General features: G+C 46.7%; 1 protein-coding gene across 3 annotated transcripts in view; it reads left to right on the top strand.

The window, feature by feature from the left end:
* The first annotated feature begins 3939 nt into the window (after positions 1-3939).
* GATAD2B (GATA zinc finger domain containing 2B) overlaps positions 3940-6637 on the top strand; it is a 90563-nt gene continuing 87865 nt past the window's right edge. Inside the window, exon 1 of one of the 3 annotated variants that reach the window (XM_028503244.2) lies at positions 3940-4189. The gene's annotated coding sequence lies outside the window, so the exon portion shown is untranslated. The remainder of the gene's footprint in view (positions 4190-6637) is intronic. The other 2 variants (XM_028503245.2, XM_036015337.1) reach the window with 2 other exon arrangements.

The raw sequence follows: 6637 nt of genomic DNA, 5'->3' as shown, positions 1-6637 counted from the left end.
CTGAATTCTGGGCCCTTCAAGCCAGAGGACCCTTCACCATACTGTCTTGAGCATGGTAGGACACTTTTCTGGAGTCCTAAAGAAGCTGTGCAGGACGGAAGCAAGGGCTTAGGAAATGCCACCTGTTTTGCCAGGGACTAGGAAATGCCTTCTTCAGAGAGAACCCACATGTCACCCCAGGTTCTAATCAGGCCTCATTCCCCAGAATCAACCTCTCTCTCTATCATCCTCAAGGACCTCTGCAAGGGAGCCACTGCCTTCCTAAAATCATAAGTTTCTGTTGAGTGTAATGTATCCAGCAATATGCTAAACCATCTGTCATTGGAGAGAATTTTAGGGTTGTTCCCTACCTTAATAGACCATACAATCTTACTGGTATAGAATGCTTCTTGGTTCACAAACATTAATGAGAATCAACCCTGCTTCTAGCTTATGTTTCTCATTTTGGGGCTTCCTTCTAGAGGTCTGTAGTCAAATGTGCAGAAGTATAGAATTCTTTAACTGCAAGACATGAGTATTCGAGAATTCCAGTAGTAAAGTACTCACCATGGCATCTGTTATCCCTCTGTTTTGTAGCTTAGGGAGCTGTATGAAAGGAAGGATATGCACATACTACCTAGCCCAATTTCTCTTCCCGGACTTCATAGGCTTGAGTATGAAAAATTTTAGTTAAATATTATCTCTGCCACTTACTAATTTTTTTTATATCTGACAAGCCACCGTATTTTTCGGACCATAAGATGCACCTAGGTTTTAGAGGAAAATAGGGGGAAAAATTTGAAGCAAAAAAAAGTGGTAAAACATTTAATAACATAAATAACATTTCACCAATGTAAATGTAAACAGAATTCAACAGTAGCATTAACAACCATTATTCCTCCCAAATTTGGGTCAGGGGTGGGGGTGGGTCTTATAGTCTGAAAAATATGGTAGTTGACTGTTATGCCTCAGTTTTTTCTCATCTGCAAAGTGGGGAGGTTGTTTAAAGATTAATTAGATACTAACCAACCCCCCCCCCAAAAAAAACAAAACTATTATCTCTTGGAGGGCAGGCCACTTATGGTACAGGCCTCCCCTGCTAGGTAGGTGAGTGTTCTAGGAACCCATCTGTATCGGTGTACCAGTGGTGGTGTTGTGAGAGGCTGCGTTTGGTTTCAATGAATTTTTTTGAAGACAATTTGCCCATTTCATGATGTGTGATTATGAGCGCACCTGCCCATACCGTGCTGAGTGTTCCGCAGTTTTTAACCAAAAAACAGCATGACTCCCCATGCCTCGCCCTCCCTATTCAGCAGATCTTGCCCTGAGTGACATTTTTCTTGTTTTCCTGGATGAAAAAAGTCCTCAGAGGGAAACACTTTGCCAATGTGGAAAAGGTGAAACAAAAAATGGCGGAAGCACTAAAAGGCATCAAAATCGGCGAGTTCAAAAACTGTTTTGAGCAGTGGAAAAAACATCTCGATAGGTGTATTGCATCAAATGGGGAGTGCTTTGAAGGTGACTAACGTTTAAATATGTAAAAATAAATGCACAACTTTTTATAAATAAATTCCAGGTTTTTTGGATCCCCCTTGTAATCCATATAAAATGCTAAGCACACTTAATAAATGTTGTCTTCAAAAAGAAAACAAACAGCCCTGACTGGCCTGGCTCAATGGGTTGGACTTTGTCCTGCAAAGTGAAAGGTCACCGGTTCAATTCCCAGTCAGGGCACATGCTGGGGTTGTGGGCCAAGTCTCTGGTTGAGGGTGTGCAAGAGGCAACGGATTGATGTTTCTCTCCTTTTCTTTCTCCCTCTCTTTTCCTTTCTGTAAAAATAAATAAATAAAATCTCAGGGAAAAAAGAAAAAACAAACAGACTGCAAATCCACAACAGTGGCGTCACTTGTCTTCCTTGGAACTTGATCTCTCCATATTGAAACCCCTGTCCATGGCCTCATTTTTATTTTGTTAGAAGGCATGTTCTAAGGTCTCACTGGCATCTTCTTTGGGCTGGTATTTTTCACCAACATATTTCTTATGTTTCCTTACAGCTCTTGAACGATGGCCCCTCAGACAGCAGAGAATGCATTGGATTGATCATGGGTAAAGCAGCAGGTTAGCGAAAGAGGACTGTACCTTGCATGAGGGCAATGGTTACCTCATTTACTGTTATAGCCCCAGTACCTAGAAGAGTGCCTGATGACACAGGAGGTCCTCAATCATGTGTATTAAGTAACAGTCAGCGAAAGCATTAGAGAATTGGTAGAGAAATAATTTTCAGTTCAGTACAAGACAACCACTACCAGTAGAATATGAACAGATGCTAAATTTTGAACTAAGAGGGTAAAATTGTTGGAGTGGTGAGGAAAACCCGTAACAGTTACTATTTATTATGTTTATCAAGTACTATATCCTTGGCATTGTCCTAGGCATTTTAAATGGACTATTTATAATCCTCACAATTACCCTATGAGCTAGGTATTCTTATCAGTCATTCCCATTTTACAGAAAAGGAAACTAAGATATAGACAATAGAGATTAAATAACTTGCACCTAAATCACAACTGGTAAGAGGTAGGGCAAAGATCCAAACCAAGGTACTTCAGAGACCATGTTCTTTACCTGGATACTAGACTAGAATGAAACAGATTTTTTGCCCACTTAAAATAAGAACTGGGGCATGCCTTTGTGTTTGTGTCTTCAGGGTCCTTCATTAAATTTCCACTGCAGAGGATGACATCTAAAGGATTTGAAAAACATGTGGTAGTGCTTCTGGAACCAGATGTTTCGGTGTTCAAACCACTACTTAGCTATTAATTAGCTGTCTGACCTTTGGAAGTTACTTAACCTCTCTGAGCCTGTTTCTTGATCTACCTGAATTCAAACTTCAGCTCTGCCACTTAGCATTTGTAACTTTGGGCAAGTTATTTCATCTGTGCCTCTTCTTCATCCGTAAAATGAGAATAACAATAATTACTCCACAGTTATGACAAATAAGATAATCCATGTAAAGCTATTAAAATAATAAATAATGTTATGTATAGCACAGTGCCTCGCACAGTCCCTTTCCCAAAACATTAGCTGTTATAATTCTCTCAATACACTCTTAATACCTGTTCTCTATCCGCAAGGTGCTCGAGACATGCAAAGAAACTTTAGGTGGGCCTAATAGCTTCCGGGAAGTAGAAAGGCTAGCAAGAGGAATTTAGCTTTGAGTTGATTAGGTGGAGAAGGGTGGGAGGGTGTTTCTTTCATTGTGTACCTAACCAGACCAGATCCCGGGAGAAGGAGGCAGGAGGGCTTTGCACACCGTAATTCCTCAGCAATCTGGCTAGCTGCCTTTTTTCTTCTGCTGTCGTGGTTTAGTCACGACAGGACCGTGCTGGGGTAGAAGACCAGGAAGCTTAAGGCCTTTGGCAAACGGAGACAAGCCACGCCCCAAACAGACAGCAAGGCCCAAGCGCCTAAAGCTACTTCTATCGTGAAATTCCTGGATTTTATCGAGATGAAACACCACCTAACGCAGAACCCAGCACTGCTCTCCAGTCTCCATCTTTAGAATTGGAAGAATGAGAACTGGCCAAACGGGAATCCCGGTTTTGGGATACTGGGGTACGGCGGCTGCCTGGGGACCAAAACGTCTCCAAGGTAAAGTTGCAGCCTGAAGCGATTTTTTGACCCCCGACACTTAATGGGCTGTTGAAGACCCGGATGTGTCTGGGACTGGCCGAGGTACCCATTAACGCGCCCCCGCTAGACCATCCCCCTCCTCCGTTTAGAATTGGGTCTCAAGTACGCCAATCATCACTTCGCCAGCCACTCACTCTTCAAAGGTGGGGTGTAGTCCCGGCATCACCTCTCCTATTGGTACAACATAGAAGAATAGGGCGGGGAGGCCGGCTTAGGTTGCCCAATGGGCGTCGTGGCGTGTGGAGAAGGCGGAGCCGAGGTGCTTGGCAGCTGCCCAATCAGCGTCCTTGTTTGTGTGGTGCCGCCGCCGGTGCAGCCGCCGCCGCCGCCGCTGCCCCCGTCTGTACCGCAGTGTCTGCTCCGCCCGCCCGCCCGGTCCGGCCCGCCCCCATCTCTCACCCCCACCCCTGGTCCCGTCATCGGGGTCCGGAACCCACTGTGCCATCGCCTCTTCCTTTTTCGACGCCTCCGCCGCCTGAGGAGGCGAGCTAGCCGGGAGTTACACCGCCACCGCCAGGTGAGGAGCTCTGGCCTAGGCCAGCCTGGCCGCCCGCCCGCCCGGGGGCGGTGAGAAGCGAGAAAGGGAGGGAGGCTGAGAGGAGGCGGTGGTGGCGGAGGTGGGGGAAGGGAAAGGTGGAGGGGCGGGGGAGGGGAAGCGCCCGCGAGCCGACGCCCGCCCGCGCGCCCCCGCCTTGCGTCCCCCTCCCCCCACCCCGGCACCGCGCGCCCCCGCCTCGCGCTCCCACTTCACCTCATCCCCCCTCCCCCCCCCCACTCCGTGCGCGCGCCCCGGTCTTTCACTTCGGCCTGGCGCGCCCCCAGCTCGTGTCCCTTGATTCCTTCTCCTTTTACTCTTTCTCCCCTCCCTCGCGTCCCGTTTCCCCCGCCATCCCCGCTTTCACTCACTGCCTCATGCCCGCCATGCTCCCCTTCTTTCCTCTCTACGCGCCCCCCCTTTAACTCTCCGCCCCCAGTGGTGCCCTCAGGGTGCGGGGGCCGCTCCCTGCTTTCAATCTTATGTTTGGCGTCGGTTGGGACAAATGGGGTATCCTGAAGGGTAAAGGAAGCACGAGATAATTATCTTTATTTAGGTAAGATCAGGAGCACAGAACCCGACCCCTTTATTTCGTCGTCCACGGTTCTTTCGCCCTCCCTCAGGAGAAGAGAATTGTCTTAGTTTGTGTGGATACTTATCTTCTATGGCAGTTAAACCACTCCTTTCCTCTGCTGGGCTTCGGGGGCACACCGGATCCGTATCCCAGTTTAGTGCCAGAGGGTCTGTGGAACTAGAACTTACCCTTCCCTAACCACTCGGGACTTAGAGTACTTTTTGCTTCCCTGCTCTTAATCACATCAAGCTAGCTACTTCTTTGAGTTCAGAGGTTTGGGTGCCACTCGCTGGCCCGGGATCTTTCCCCTCTCATGAAGGTATGGTAGCCTCTTTGGACTCTTTGCGAGCATCAACTTGCCTCCAAACACGAGATGTTAGTTCATAGGGCTGGTACGGAGCTGGAGATGGAAGCACTGTGGTGGGTGGGTGGCTGGCTACTCTCAGCCTTTTATTCTCCTGTCATCTGAAGAATCAGGTAGCCTCTCAACCAGTTTTCTCATTTTTGATCAATGAGTATTTGAAGGCCTTTTGTGCCTGAGAGAGCTGGGAGGTACTTTAAATTTCAGCAAAGCAAAAGAGCAGACTGCAACAGAGAGATTTGGACTTGCAGCAGCTAGAGTAAAAGCAGATTTAAAAGATACATGTTGGAGAAGAGCTGATGCTTTTGAGTTTTTGAAACATTTTTCTCTCTAAAAATTTATTTTTTGAATAGACTCTGCATACATGTGATGTGAAATGAAAAGAAATGTTGCCTCTCGCCCTGTCCTTCAGCCCTCCAGTCCCCATTTCAGTGTAGCTGCCTTCTGATGGTTTTCTGGCAGCAACATGGTGTCTGTATGTTGTCTATATGTTGGAGATTCACACATTTGAGAGTTTAGTGGTAACTTTATTGCCTTTTCTTTGATACACTGACTCTTCCTGGAAACCTTATAACCACTTGGATTCATATTTTTGGTGCTGGAGCAGTCTTGATAAGAGTATTGTTCTAGAGTAACATTTCTGTTGGTACTTGATTGGGAAGGAGGCTACTTCTGGAGCCGCTAAAGGTAGTACTAAGGAGGGGCTCAGTATACTTTGAGGGGAAGCTCACACCTGTTGGAAATGGTGCTGCTTTTTTTGGTGACTGATATCCAGTCCCCGACTGTCTTGGGATGGGCTGGGTCAAGGATAGTCTTTCCTTGGGCTCCTTGAGCAAATAGGTTGAATGAATAATGCGTTAATGAGAGTACTGATCTGGTGGTGCTGTCTTCCGGTTTTAGAGGAATGGAGTTTTTAGTCTAGAGGCAGTGATAGTCATCACAGTAAAGAATGAAGATACTAATCAGCAGGAATCAGAAGGCTGGACCCATGGGCTGAGTGACCCAATTTGAGAACAGGTGAAGCTTATGAACTTTTGCCTGGCTATTTCTTACTTGAAAACACTTTCCGTGAGGTGGGAGTGATTTGTTAGCTGACAGCAGCATCCATCTTTATTTTATGACACTGTGGTTTGCTTTCCCTGACTGTGTGTGATGTCTGCTAACTTCCTGTTTAGAGGCAGTCCAAATAGGGTCTGAATAGAGGCTGTGTTCAAATACTTGTCTAGGAACAATGTTAAACCAGGTTCCTGGATCAGCTCTTCACATCTAAGTTCTGGAAGTAACTTTCATTGCTGTGTTTAGCATAAGGCCACAGGGAGGTGGGGGAGGGAGTGGTGAGAAATTGGTTCTGAACCTCATAGTTTTAAAGTATATTCAAAAGCCTTGGTGTTGCCCTCTCCCTTTTGGGGACAAATGTCTTCCTCCATACCTTTTTTTTGCCTGGCCCTGGCCCCAGGTTTTGGTTAGAGAACAGCAGTGTGGATGAAGGGATCAC

The sequence above is a fragment of the Phyllostomus discolor genome, chromosome 14 (genome assembly GCF_004126475.2).
Source record: "Phyllostomus discolor isolate MPI-MPIP mPhyDis1 chromosome 14, mPhyDis1.pri.v3, whole genome shotgun sequence".
NCBI classification, from domain to species: domain Eukaryota; kingdom Metazoa; phylum Chordata; class Mammalia; order Chiroptera; family Phyllostomidae; genus Phyllostomus; species Phyllostomus discolor.
The sequence above is the reverse complement of the archived record's forward strand: the minus strand, read 5'-3'. Positions and strand labels throughout refer to the sequence as shown.